The sequence below is a fragment of the Hibiscus syriacus genome, unplaced genomic scaffold (genome assembly GCF_006381635.1).
Source record: "Hibiscus syriacus cultivar Baekdansim isolate YM2019G1 unplaced genomic scaffold, ASM638163v2 tig00110788_pilon, whole genome shotgun sequence".
Classification (NCBI taxonomy): domain Eukaryota; kingdom Viridiplantae; phylum Streptophyta; class Magnoliopsida; order Malvales; family Malvaceae; genus Hibiscus; species Hibiscus syriacus.
In genome coordinates this window covers 1,430,917-1,446,859 of record NW_024062863.1, presented here as the reverse complement: position 1 = coordinate 1,446,859, position 15,943 = coordinate 1,430,917, and the positions used below count along the sequence as shown (strand labels likewise).

Genomic DNA, 15,943 nt, shown 5'->3' with positions numbered 1-15,943 from the left:
AGAAGTGTATATTTTTTTTTGAAAAAATTATGGTAGTATAATTGTTTTAACAAACAATTCATTGAAATAAATAAATAGAAAGAACCATTTAGTTACTAGTGTAGTAGTTTACCAAGGCAGAGCGGAAATGTTCATACATGACTGGCAAATTTATTTTGAAATTTTACTCATGTAATTTATGTAAATTATAGATTTAGTTTTTAATTTTCAATTAATCATTTTAAGTACATATAATTTAATCATACTGTCTTGTAATATTTGAATTATTTATTAAAAATTAAAATTGACTAAATTAGAATATGATTATTAAACCTACAACTTAGATAGAGACAAATAACAGGGGAGGCGGGATTCAACAACAATTCATGGGGTTTCCTGATGTTAATATGCTTGAAGTCGATTGATAAAACACATGCTTTAGCAGAGGCATTTCCTAAATAAACTTAAAATGCTCAAACTGCTTAGGAAGGGGGAAAGAAAATAAAAAATCAGCGTCTCATTTACACTCTTCTTTTCATCAACACAACTCACATTCAGAAGTGAAACCAGATGTACCAAGAATGTTTCAGCCACGGGAAACCCACCTAAACTGCAAAACTTTGCCCAAAACTGAAAATGATAATCACCAGCCAAATTCTTTTCTTTCTTCTACGTTTTTCAAGTGTCACGCCTCCTTTGGCGGGGAGCACCGGCAGTTTCTTTGTTGTCTTCCTCTTCTCTTCAGCTTCCTTCTCTCCACTGCCTCCTTGATCATTTGATGTCTCGGCGACCTCTGTTTTCTTCCCGAATCTTGGCTGCACGTCGTTTAATCAAATGAGTTATTCAAACAGAAACTAGAACATAGTTACCAGACACGACGGGTTCGAAAAACTCACTTGTTTCTTACCACCAGAAATAAGCATGAAGAAAAACGCGAGGATGAGCACCATAATGGAGACCAGGAAACCTATGGTGGCGTTCGGTTGTTTCTCAGCCCTCTCGATGAAATCCAAAAAGAAAAATAAGCTATACTTCATTAGATGAAATCCGTAGATTGAAATATAAATTTGCACATGAAATATCAAATTAAAGAAACTCACGAGAATTTTAAGTTTGTGTTTGCTAAAGAAAGGAATATCAGCAACCTTGTATAGGACTTCGAAGACCTTCTTCTGCAACAGAGGTATAGCCAACTTTAAGTTATACAGTATAAAACCTGGAAGCCTTCCAGATCGCCTGAAGCCCTGAACAATCAGCTTCTTCCTCAGCCTTCTGTTTTTTCTTCTCGATCTCGAATTTCGGCTTCCATTGGGTACCCGATATGACTTAACAACCTTCTCGTTTTTGGTTATCAAAATATTGTCAAACAATATGCCGTCTTGCATGGTCCAAATCTCAATACTAATTGCAGCAGTAGGCACAATGTCAGGCTTATCGACCTCGAAATGTTTGGGGTTTGGGATGTCCCGGGGCTTCCAAGTACCATTGTAATTGGGGTTGTCAATTATAGGAGGATACCATCTTCCCTTGAAAGCATGATTCGGCTTCATCGGTCTCTTCCATTCGCCACAACCGGGGGCTGTCACGCACTTTGGGTTATCAATTTTGGGGGCCTCCCATTCACCATCCCAATGGTCTGGCTTAGATGCCTTGGGATCATCTATCTCCTCAGGCTCATCGTCTAACCATCCTTCCGGTTTTACAGCATCCTCATCTTCAATTTCGATAGGTGCATCCTCATCCCAATCATCCGGCTTCGGAGCACTTGGATCAGGAATTTTGGCTTTATCATCCCAGTCCTCCGGTTTCTTTTCATCTCGGTCCGGAATCATCTTATCAGGGATAAGTGGAGGATCTGAGAGGAAGTTTACCTTCGTCTTCTCTTGTCCATCGACCAAAATTCTAACCACGTTGCCAGGCTTCAAGATGGCAGTACAGATGTGTAAGCTTGTCCGATGGGACTGATGGTGCATTTCCAAGATGATGTTCGACATATTCCCCACTTTTAGGATTCTTATGCTTCAGGATGAAATGCATCTTGTTTGTTAGTCCACATTTGTCGGGTCCAAACATGATAGAGTAAGGTGATCCATTGTCAAATTCCTTAGGTTTCCACCCGGGCTCCTGAGGTCTAAGGTATTTCAGATATGCACCACCGCATTCAAGTCCGTTATGGAAGCGAGTCTCGAATTGAAGCACAGTAGTCCCATCCTTGAGACTCACAGGCTCATCAAGATCTTTCACTATTGCATACTTCTGTGCCTTCTCGCTAACGAGAAGCCCATAGTCATCGTGCCCTTCGCTCTTCGAATGCTTCCATACAACTGCAACCCAGAAAATCACATCAATGTATATTTGTCACTCTGAAAAAATCCAATAGGCCTAGGAAATCATATAACTATATCCTTCAGAAAAACATGTCTATAACACAGCATCGTCTACAGTTTCGACAACACCGCAAACTCCAGCATCTCGAATGTGAAAGGCATTGTCCATGAAAGCGAATCGCTGAGGTACATTAAATGGCGAAAAAACGAAAAGTACACCAGGCATACAAGTTGATATCAGAAGAATAAGATCATCAAATTGCCAATGGCCAATTCATCACAATGTTAAAAAGCAGGATCAAAGACATGGTTTAAACATCATTAAAGTATATCTTATCATGATTTCCACTTTCCTAATGATCCATCATTTTAGCTTTCTTCTATGCATATTTTGATCCTGCAATTTCATATTATCAAGGAGCATGTTCATTATTCTAATTCAAATGCAAAATCAACTCAGGCTCTAACAGATACTATCTTCACTTGTACTATAATAAGCTGCACAATATTAATAAACAAATCAACATTTTCATTATAAAAAAACAATGACAAGATCAATAACAAAAAGAGAAAAATAAAATCTATAAGATGGTTATTAATTTATTCCGCTGACGAGATCCATAAATAAATAAATCACCTTTATAATCAGCGTTATTGGAGACAATCCATCGCCCATCGAATGACTCTTCAAATGAATCATAGAAAACCTAAAGCCAACCCAAACAAACAAAAATCACATTTCTTTTAACAGATTCAAATATTCACAGCGAATCGATGCGGATATAAAAACAAATTACCACATCATTATCAGAGGCGAAGCAGAGGAGTTGCAATGACGTGAATGCTAAGAGAAGAAGCACGAAATGCCCCATTATCATCAGTCCAAGAACCCTCACTCTGATTATGATCGGAAATCTTTTTCCTTATATATATTGTATTAATATGAGACTAATAAACTCAAAGCTGTAACTGTACGTTGCTGATCTTTTAAGATATATATCCGTGGTAATGGAACTAATGCCACGTGTAATTAACCAATCATTTATTGTCACTTGAGCCAATCCAGCAACCGAGCGTATGTAGGGTATAATCAGACATCCTCGTACTATATATCTTTATTTTAAATTAATTCATAAATTTTACAATATTCTAATTTCATACTTAAATTATTCATATATGTTAAATTTGTCCTTCTATTACTAAAAACGTTAGTAAAACTGATAAAGGTTGTTTGCATTATATGTAAAAGTTTGTTTTAATATTTTTATTATAAAAATAAATATTTTAATCTTATATTACGTATAAAAATTCATTTTAACTTTTATGGAAAATAATATTTTAAAATGTTAACATTTTAGTTCGGAATACTAAAGTTATTGTTAGTCAGAGGTGGATGCACTAAGCCCTTTAGGGGCGAAGTGCGTCCCTATTATTTAAAAAATAATAATTTAATTTAAATTGTTAAGGGAAAAAAATAAAAAATTTTGTATATCCATTATTTTTAAGGAAAGAATATTAAAATTTTAGACATCTAATTTAAAAAAAAAATTCGATCTGTTATTATTAATTTAAATGTATTTTTTTATTTTTTCAGTTTTTTATATATTGTATAAGATACTTCTTGGGTACGGATTAAAAGAAGATTAAAAATTATTGATAAAAAATTAAAATTAAATATCAAAATGATATTTTTCGAGAAAAAATAGTCACAATGCGTACTTGGCTCATTGTTAGGGATGGGCATGGGACTCAAACCCAACGGGTTTTGACCCGACACGACCTAATCGGGTTGTTTTTTTTAAAATGAGGTTAAGGTCGGGTCGTGTTGGGTTTTTTTAAAAGATGATGTTCGGGTCGGGCCAGATTCAGGTTTAGAGTGAAAAATACTTGACCTGACCCGGGAAAATATAATTTTACCTTATATATTTATGAATAATTACAATAATACCCCTCTATATATTATTTTTTTTAATTAAATCACTATTTTATTGAATAAAATTAATATTTTATTATTATTTCAGGTCGGGTTTGGATTTTCTCTCAAAAAATCGGATCGAGACAAGTTAGATCAAGTGAAGGATATAAAATTTTCGGGTCGGGTCAGGTTGGTCGAAATCCGACTCATGCCCATATCTACTCATTGTCAATGCATAAATATCGAAAAATTATATAAATTAAAAAATCGTCTCTATTAATACTCAACGACCTTTTAGAATTTTACAATATAATTATAGTTTAAATACCAAAAGTTTAATTCTTTAGACTTCTCCCCTTAAAAGAATAATTTTAAGAAAAATATTTTAGTCTATATACTTTTTTTATTATTTAAAAGAAGGGAAACCAGGTTCTTACAGCATATTCATGTTTAGTTTATTATTGTCTAGGGGCTGTTTGTTTGGCTCTGAATGGAATCATTCAGCGCTGAATGCTGAACCGACTATTTGTTTCTCACCTCTGAATGATTTAGTGCTGACTGATTCAACAAAACAGTGCTAAATGATTCAACACAGAAGTACATTCTGAATGATTCAGAGTCATTACCAAACAACATGTCACATTCAGAGCTAATTCATACAGAGCCTCTGAATCATTCAGCATTTGAATCATTCAACGTTTAATCATTCTGAAGTAAACAAACAGCCCTAAAAGACTTAAGAGAGGGGTTCTTCCGTTATGATCGTTTCGTGGCTGAGAGGATTGACAAGTTTAGCTATGGAATCCGCTGGAACATTGCCTGGACGAGGAGTCCAATGAATGACCGTTACCCATGCTTGTTGACGAGCTTTGTCCATAGCTCGAATGAGGAGAAGAGAACTTGTAGCAGCATTAGGATGTTCCAATAGTTTGACAGCTTCAAGGGAGTCCGTATGAACTATCAGCAATTCGGAACTGTGATCCCAAAAGCAATCTGAATACCAATGAAGATCGCCCAAAATTGCGCTTGGAGGGGTTGTGTAATGCCAATCGTCTTGTTAAAACCTAAAACCCAAGCACCCTCGTGGTCGCGAAAGACGCCTCCAATAAATCCAAAACCAGTATGAATAGACACGGCACCATCAACATTCAAACTTATCCAGCTCGGGTTTGGAGCTTTCCAATGCACTGGAACGTGAACACTGGTAGCAGAAAGGGTAGATGGGATTTACTCTCGGCATAATATCTAGTCCAAGTGATGCTTCTGCAATGAACAACACAAGCTAAATGAGAAGTGTTGTTGAAGACTTTATCACTGCGATTTTTCCATAGTTACCAAAGGGTCGATACGAAAAGGCAATGCCAAGGAAGCTGCCACTGCGTGTCAATAAGATTGGAATTAAGATTAGCCATGATCCAATCCTGCAGATTAATTTGATAAAAATCAGCAGAGATGAGGGAAGGATCCATAAGCGACCACCTCTTTACTTTCATTTTCATGTTTTCAAAGAAAAAGGAGTAAAGTAGTGGTAATTGTCCACAACTTTATCAATGTCACCTTCAACTATCGACGACTTTATCTACTAATATAGTATTTAGTTTATTTTTTAAAATAATTTATCATTATTTTCATTCTACTCTTTTTTTCTGACAATATTATTTCTCTAATTTTATACATCACCACCGAATCATTAATTTATCACATTTTAGTGAAAGCGCATCGTACCTCTATGATCATCCTATGCTATAGGACATCATTTAACGGGGCATAACGAATTCAGAATTTATCACTAAGCGTGCATTATAAAGCAGTGATCAGCTATGAAGTTTACCAGGTTCCAGCGTAGCGTAGCAATCCCGACAGGGTCAGCTATGAAGTTTACCTGATCCCAGAACAGCACGGCTTAGCAATCCCGACAGGATCGATCCCGCACTAATACTTCATTAACTACCGTTCCTATAAGCGCCCAACAGACCGAGAGCCCAACATTCTTTAACGCTCTCACCTCAGCGGGTCTCCAGGTAAATGGAGCACAAGGCTCCAATACCATAAGAGCCGTTGAGGGAGAGAGTTAAGATTGTTAGGTCCATTGGTTTCCTCTCACCTCTCCAGGTAAAAGAAACACAAGGCTATAATACCAGAAGCATCGTTGAGGGAGAGAGTTAGAGATTGTCGGGTCGGTTCGGGTCCCTATTGGTTTCCTCTCACTAGCAAGCACAAAACTCAATTTACACAAAAACCAGGCCAGGTGTGGAGATTTATATAGAGAGAGTTAGAGACTCCATTCGAGAATTCAGTCTGTATTTCCCATCACTTTTCGGGTTCAATATGCATAAAAAATTGAGGACGTGTTATCACCCAATGAAAACAAATAACAAAGACGTTTCCTGGTATTTTCTGACATGTGGGAAGACAACAAAAGTTTAGTCTTTGTTTAATGGAAGTGTCTTTTGTAACATCCGATGAACCTGGAACAACCAATGAAGTGGTTTTGGTTCCATCAAAAGTGCTAAAAACAAAAGGACAAGGAAACAATATCTCAATGCAGAGTAAGTTTCAGGGATCCTTCCCCTTGTAACCCTATAAGATGTTTTTAAATATCACAGAGCAATGAGGTTATCGGCGTGATATTAACGAGCTGCAGCATGCCACGTGTAGTGGTGAAAATGACCCCTAAACCAACTCAGGGGGCTGCAATTGAAAATGAAGCTCCATTAACGTTAGTCCAGTCAGATACCCGATATTCCACTTCTCAAAGTCGCAACCCTTGCCGGTTGGCGAGTTTGCCAAAGTTGGGTTTATGCTACATGTTTTAGCTCCGAAACTTCCCAGGCTATTTCCCATGTTTTGTTTAGTATACTAAGTAATCATTTGTAACAGGTCCAAATATAATGACAAATATTCATACGATTTTGGACAAGAATTCCTCTTTTGTAATTTGTCAGTAATTGTATTTGGAATATTTGGGTTGCGGCAAAGTATACTCGTTAGGATACATAAAGTTGCCAGCAGCTAAGGCCCTTATTTTATTCAGATTGAAAGCAACCAATACATTGTTTATAAGGTTTATTGTAATTGAGATATAACGAGTAATAGTTATTCCGAAGAGGCAACCCTTCCATAAAAATAAGATAGAATAATCAAATCATCCTAACCTACACAAAGCGTGTTAGTGGGAGGTTATTGTTCTTTTGCATCGTCGTATCACACACATGTAAAATATATAAATTCATATTTTTTCTAATTTAGAAAGAAATGATACTTCTCTCTCCTTTTCACTTAGACCTTAATTTATTATTAGTTTTTCGCCCAAATCAAAGAAAATAAACCATCAATAATCGACTAAGTCTCTCCGTTTTATAATGTTTGAACTATCGTATGTCCAAAATATTCCAAATATCTATACCCTTGTAACTTAGAAAGAGATTACCTTTTCTTCTCTCTTTCTCATATTTGTCTTTTCTATTTTATTTGGACCTCAATCGACTATTAACTCTTGATTCAAGTTAGAAAAAGTAACTCGTCAAACGTTTGATCCATCGTATGAATATTTATCTAAAATATTTTAAATACTTTTACCCTTGCAATGATAACGAATTTGAAATCAAATATATATGCAATATTTGTATACCTATTTAATCGTTGAATTAAATTGAATATTCAAAATTTACATACATTCATACATATACAATTAATGGATATAAAAAATTTCATCACAAGTGACATTAATCTACCGTGATGTGTTATAAATAAATATTTAAATAAGTATTTAATGATATATGACAGTAGATTAAAACCATTTATAAAGTTAAAAAAATCTTTATAAATGTGTCACGTAATCATCTTATTAATTAATAATATATAAATATAACATATCAAACTAACACATATTATCTTATAATTATCTTATAATTATCTTTTTAAAAATAGTGTAATATGAGCTATGCATAGTATTGACACCGAAAGAATAATCATGTAGAAGTCTAAAAAAATAGATTAATAATAAAGCATTTAAATTTCACTTTAATTTGAAGCTCAAGAACATTGATTTTCATTTTCTGTCCTTTTAATGCTTTGTAATTAAACAAAGAAATGGTAATCAAATTTAATAATAAGGGCTTAAAGAGTAATCGAACTAAAAAAATTGGCAGGTAAGATTTAATATTTCATTGATTTCAAAATTGATAGGATTTAAAGAGCAGCTGAACCACAAAAGTTGAGGGGGATATGGCTTAATTTCAATGTTTTTAAACCTATTGGGGGGCTAAAGGAGCAATTGACCAAAAATATATGAATAGTGTGACTGCTCAATAGAGACGATGCCGAGAAATAGAGAAATGCCTAGGTTAATTCTTGACTTGAAGGTGCATCAATCCAATCTTTCACATATATTTAAGGGCTGAAAGCTCTGAATTATAACTAGTATCATTCTTTTACGTACCTTTAACTCCATTTTTGAACAGCTTGATGAGGGTGCCGTGCTATAGACAGAACAGGAAAGAAAGCATTCCCTCAAATCATCTACATATGCAGCCGAAGAATCAAACAATAATGCGGCGGAGTTCGGATTCATGATTTTATATTACCGGAAGAATTTATAAAATTTTAAGAGTAAAAATAAATTATAAATATAAAAAAAAAATCTAAATTTTCAAAAAAACGACTGTCGGTCCTCCCGATCCATCCTGGACAGAGTAAGCGTTTCAGTATCCTTCATAGGCTGTCCTCCCGATCCATCCTGGACAGAGTAAGCGTTTCAGTATCCTTCATAGGCTCCAATGAAGGAATATTGGAAGCTTTTGAGGGAAACTGGAACCTTCTCCAATTTATGCTTAGTTGCTTGTAAACCGATCTATGCAGGGTATGGGTTTATATAGAGATAATTGGTAGCTTTGGATATCAATTTCCCCCGTGCAACGACATCCATTGACTTCTGCATTGGTCATGCATTGATTATTCATTGTTAATTGACTTATTCCATATTGCAAGGGTCAAGCCAATATCTCATGCTTTTCTTCTCAAGACAAAACCTAGCTGAATATATAATACTATAAGATTAGATATTCGATATGGTTAAAGCATATATATATACCACTAGAAGCTGCATATATACCTCTCACTTTACACATGGAATCCACATTATTGGCTCTAAGGTTACAACACATTGGAAGGAATATATATACATATAGGCGTAACTGATACACTATATATAGAGAGAGAGAGAAGCTAAGGGGTGGATTCTTCATGATGTTAAACATCATTAAGTCACTACTTCACTAACAAAGATTATATAAATTGATTTTCAAAAAAAAAAATATTAACATGATTTTATATTAGAATTTAACTCTTGATCCGACTTAATTCTTTATAATATAAGATCTTTTCCAAGTATTTTATTTTATAAATAGAATAAAATCTTTGTAATAAGATATCTCTAATAATCTCGTTATTGTAATGGTTAAGAGATTGTTGTTATCTCTTTAGGTCTGAGAATCAAGCATTACGTATGCAAAAGTGTATGAACGTTTATTGTCAAATTGTTAAAAATATTTAGAAATATATTACCTTCTATTCATAATTCACCCTAGACTAATCTTTTAAGATTTTCTATGTAAATCTATGTCATGTTTTTATTGTGTGGTCGTTTATTTGTCGTTATACTTTGTATAACTTGTATTCCCTTCATCCCACTAAAATTATCACTTATTAATTTTTTAAAACTTTAACTATAATTATTTAAAATGTTTTAATAATTAAATTTTATAAAAAAATATCTTTAAAAATATTTTATTTAATTTTTAAAATATATTTTTGATCGAAAATGAATTTTAAATAAAAACAAAATAAAGTTAGTTTTATTATGCTATTTTAATCTTATAAGTGATAGTACAAATCAAGCAATCTAAGTGATTAATAGATTGTTGTTATTCCTAGGCCTGTAAACGAATCGAAAGATGGTATGTTCATATTTGTTTGTTTAACTTTAACTAAGCAAATGAATAAACACGAATAACAAAACGAACGAAATTTCTTGTTCATGTTCGCTTGTTAAGGAATGTAGTTTGTTCATATTCGTTCGTTAAAATAATAAACGAACACAATTGAATGAACGTAAACAAACAAAAAAATGAACGAGCGTAAACAAACATATTACCGAACGTTCACGAACGACTGAGCCCTTTGTTTGTGTTCGTTCATTTAATTAAACGAACATAAAATCTTAGTCATGTTTGTTTGTTTAATAATAAATACACGAACATAAATGAACTTCCCAACGAATAGTTTGTTAAACGTTCGGCTCGTTTACAGACATAGTTATTCTTTAAGGTTTTTGTTTCAAATATGACGTTTATAAGAATGTATGAACCCTTATAGTCAACTAAATTTATTTTTGTTGAAAACATTTTGATGTTTCGATATAACAAATTAAGTTTAAATGAATTTTAAGATTTTACAAATGATTTTCTAAGTGTATTCGATTTAATTAATCGAATATCAAATTATTACTCCAAGTCTTTCAAGATCAATTTCAAACCTTACTAAAAATGTAAAATTTTGTTTTATACTTAATATATTTTTGAAACAATTTTCACAAAGTATTTTGAACCAAAATCAAGCCTAAAATCAATTCATCAAAGTGATGCACCGATGCACCAATCCATGCATCGATGCACCATGAATTAAATTGAACATCGAATGCATTTCATGCATCAATGCACATACCATGCATCGATACACTGAAGATTTTATGAAAACATCGAATGCATTTGATGCATCGATGCACCAGCCATGCATCGATGCACTCTGGCTATTTTGAAACATCGAATGCACTTGATGCATCGATGCACTCTTAGTGTACCGATGCACTAAGGGTCCAACGGTCAAAATATTTGAATTTTACACTAATGCACCGATGCACCATGGGTATGCATCGATGCACTAACGCTCCCAACTGCTTTAATTAATTGTTTTCACACTTAAACGGCTCTATTGACTCCACTAAGCATCCCCAACATTCAGAATCATTTGAAGGTGTATTTAAACAAGTTTAGAAGTCATTGATAAAAAACAAGAAGCAACAATCAACAAGAATCAAGAAAGAATCAAAGAAAATGCATCAAACCTCAAGTTTGAGCATTTCAAGCTTATTTGTCATTCAATATTCATTTTGCTTTCAAGAACACTACTTGTACGCAATTGTATTCTTTTTTTAGTGTTCTTTTCTTCGTTCTAGAATTGTGCAAACAATCTACCTTGTGAGGATTTCCTTGTAAGTTTGCAAATTTGTAATCTTCTCTTTGAGAAAGAGTGTTCTCAAGAATTAGGGTATATTCTTGAGGGACTTGTAAGATTATCTCTTTGGCCTTAAAAGAAAGAACAAATTAGTGATTTTTTTGGAAAATTCTTAGTGTGGATAGCTAAGGTAGTGGACGTAGACTTTGATTGAGAAAGTCGAACCACTTTAAATCGTTGTGTAATTACTTTCAATTTTCTGCAAAAGCTTCCACCAAAATTTTAATTGCCAATTCACCCCCCTCTTGGTCGATTCCGTCAATCGATTAACTCAACAATTGGTATCGGAGCCTCGCTCATTTGAAGGTTTAATCGCCTCTTGAGTCGATTCAGGAAGAGTTATATCGATTATCAACTCATCAATTGCCTCTATTTCAAATATCGACTCCGGTCTCGATTCGATGCCCATCAACAAGCCTCCTTTCTTCAATGGAGGTAACTATGCCTATTGGAAGAATAGGATGATGTATTTCATTCAAGCAAGTGACATGGGAGCATGGAATGTTGTAGATGACGGATATATCAAGCCTCTCACTCATCCAAGATTGTGGAGTGAATGAGAGACAAGAATGGTCCAGCTCAACTCCAAAGCAATCCATATCATATTTTGTGCTCTTGGACCAGATGAATATGGAAGAGTTTCATCTTGTACAACCGCCAAATAAATATGGGATAAACTACAAGTCACTCATGAAGGCACCGACGAGGTAAAAGAATCTAAAATTAGTCTTCTAACACATAGCTATGAAAATTTCAGGATGAAACCAAATGAAGATATCAAAGCTATGACGGATAGATTCTCAACGATTGTCAATGGTCTCAAATCATATGGAGAGATCATTCCAAACGAAAAGCTTGTGAGGAAGTTAGTTTACTCACTTCCAAAATTGTGACAATCCAAGAAGACGACAATCATCGAGGCTAAGAACCTAAAATCCTTAACTCTTGAAGAGTTAATTGGTTCCCTCCTCACTCATGAAATGATGCTTGAAGATGAGGTGGACCTCGATAAGATTGATGAGACACCAAAAGAGAATAAGAAAAACATTGAAGTTGCTCTCAAATCCACAAAAGATAAGAGTGATTCAGATGAAGATGACGATGACGAGGAAATGGCATTGTTTGCCAAACGGTTCAGAAAAATGATGAGACTTTACCAAGGAAGAAAATTTAAACGAAATGAAGGTCTAAAAAATGAACCAAAAGAGAAGGACCCTATCATTTGCTATGAATGCAAAAAGTCAGAGCATGTCAAATATGATTGCCCACAATTGAAAAGAAATGGTCAATCAAAGAATAAGCACAAGGCTCATGTGGTTACATGGAGCGATGAAGAGGGTCTTGATGAAGAGGAACAAGAAGTAGCAAACTTGTGCTTGATGGCATTCGGGGAAGATTCTAAGGTAACCTCTAACTCATCTGAATTAGATGATTTATCTTATGATGAGTTATTAGAGGAATATAATGGGTTGGCTTCGGATTATGAGAAATTATTTTTAAAATATAAAAATGATGTCTCAAAATTGAAAAATGAAAATAAGCTCATATCCAAGACCAACAATGATTTTGAAAGTAAAATCAAAGATTTGCAAATCAAACTAGAAGAGTTTGAAAAGAAAATTTTGAATTTGCAAAAGTTACTTTCAAAGGTCAATGATGATCATCAAAAGAAAATTGATGATCTTAAAGCTTCTTTTGATAGAGTTGGAACAAAACGTTTTGAAAATAGAGAAAATTCAAAATCCAACTTAGTTAGAAAAAGTTTTAAAAACTATAATCATAGAGGTCCCCGAAGAACCTCTAATGGAAAAATCGTTAGAAGTATATGGGTTCCTAAAGGACTCATTACTACTAAAGATAAATATATCCTACACAAATGGATACCTAAGGGGACTAAGATTTTGGAAACTAATGAATATGGACCCAAAAGAATTTGGGTACCAAAAATTAGAAATTAATCTATGTTTGTAGGAAAAGGAGCATTACTACAAGGCACGGGAAACAAATTCAAACTTATGGTACCTTGATAGTGGATGCTCAAGACACATGACCGGAGACAAAAGCCGGTTCATAGAGCTTAATGCAAAAAATGGAGGAGAAGTGACTTTTGGTGATAATTCAAAAGGTCACATCGAAGGTATAGGTACCATAGGTAATACCTCTTCCATACAAATTAAAAATGTTTTATATATGAATGGATTAAAGCATAATCTCTTAAGTATTAGTCAATTATGTGATAAAGGATTCAATGTCATGTTTGAAACTAATGGTTGTAAAGTTATTGACATTGCATCTAATTGGATTATGCTTGTTGGTCATATAATAGGAAACATATACATGGTGCATTTAGACTCTATTGATATGACTAATTTATGCCTAGTTGCTAAGGATGAGCATGATAGTTGGTTATGGCATAGGAGATTAGGACATGCTAGTATGAGTGTTTTGCAACAGCTAATTCAAGGAAATTTAGTTCGAGGGTTGCCTAAGCTTAAATTTGATAATGATAAAATCTGTGATGCTTGTGCTAAAGGAAAACAAAAGCGAATTTATTTTAAATCCATTAATGATGTATCAGCTAGTAGAGTATTACAATTGATCCATATAGATCTTTTTGAGCCAACTAGGACTATTAGCTTGGGTGGAAAACAATATGCATTTGTCTTGGTAGATGACTATTCTAGATATACTTGGTATTAGCCATAATTTTTCAGCACCTAGAACCCCTCAACAAAATGGAGTTGTTGAGAGGAAAATCGAACTTTAGAAGAAATGGCTAGAACCATGCTTTGTGAAAATAATTAGCCAAAATATTTTTGGGCGGAAGCCACAAATACTGCTTGTTATGTTGTAAATCAAGTAATGATTAGGCCAATCTTAAAGAAAACTCCATATGAAATTTTCAAAAATAAAAATCCTAACATTAGCTATTTTAATCCTTTTGGATGTAAATGTATTGTTTTAAACAACGATAAAGACAATCTTGGCAAATTTGATGCTAAAAGTGATGAAGGAATTTTTCTGGGTTATTCCTTGAATTCTAAAGCTTATCGAGTATTTAATAAAAGAACTTTAGTTGTAGAAGAGTCTAAACATGTTGTTTTCGATGATAATCCCCTTCCGAGGAAGGATTCTTGTTTGAATGATGATGTAGGTATTATAAATATAAATGACGTTGAACATGACGTTGGAGAACCATCATCAAAGGAAGAAACAAAAATGAGGAAACTCAAGATCCTCTCGAGAATCCAACCATTGAAGAAAGGGAAGTGTTGAAAACATTTTTGATATTTCGATAGAACAAATTAAGTTAAATGAATTTTAAGATTTTACAAATGATTTTACAATTTTATATTCGATTCAATTAACCGAATATCAAATTATTACTCCAAGTTTTTCAAGATCAATTTTAAACCTTACTAAATGTGTAAAATTGTGATTTGTACTTAAACTATTTTTGAAACAATTTTCACAAAGTATTTTGAACCAAAAACAAGCCTTAAATCAATTATTCAAAGGCATGCACCGATGCATCAGTCCATGCATCGATGAATTAATTGAACATCGAATGCATTCCATGCACCGATGCACTCTCCATGCATCGATGCACTCTGAATATTTTCAAAACATCGAATGCATTTGATGCATCGATGCACAAGCCATGCATCGATGCACCAGGCTATTTTTCAAACATCGAATGCATTTCATGCATCGATGCACACTTGGTGCACCGATGCATCAAGTGTTCCAACGGTCAAAATATTTGAATTTTACACGAATGCACCGATGCATCCTTGATCATGCATCGATGCATGAGACGCTCCACCTAGAAAAATTAATTATTTTCACACTTAAACAGCTCTATTGACTCCACTAATTATCACCAACGTTCAGAAGTGATTCAAGGTGTATTTAAACAAGTTCTGAAGCCCTTGATCAACAAGAAATCATAGAGAAACAAGAGAGAAAGCATCAAACACCAAGTTTGTGTAAATCAAGCCAATTTTCATTTCAATATTCATTTTGCTTTCAAGAACACCATTTGTGCTCATTTGTAATTATCTTTGAGTGTTCTTTTCTTGTTCTAGAATTGTGCAAATATCTTACCTTGTGAGGTTTTCTTGTAAGTTTGCAAATTTGTAATCTTCTCTTTGGGAAAAAGAGTGTTCTAAAGAGTTGGGGTATACTCTTGAGGGATTTTGTAAGGTTATCTCTTTGGCCTCAAAAGAAAGAACAAATTAGTGAATTTGTTGGAAAATCCTTAGTGTGGATAGCTAAGGTAGTGGACGTAGACTTTGTTTGAGAAAGTCGAACCACTGTAAATCGCTGTGCAATTACTTTCAATTTTTCTGCAAAAGCTTCCACGAAATTTTTAATTGCCAATTCACCCCCCTCTTGGCCGATTCTGTCGATCGATTAACTCAACAAT

General features: G+C 34.0%; 1 pseudogene; it reads right to left on the bottom strand.

The window, feature by feature from the left end:
- Positions 1-642: 642 nt before the first annotated feature.
- Positions 643-3,187, bottom strand: LOC120140714 (annotated as a pseudogene).
- Between the last annotated feature and the right edge of the window lie 12,756 nt (positions 3,188-15,943).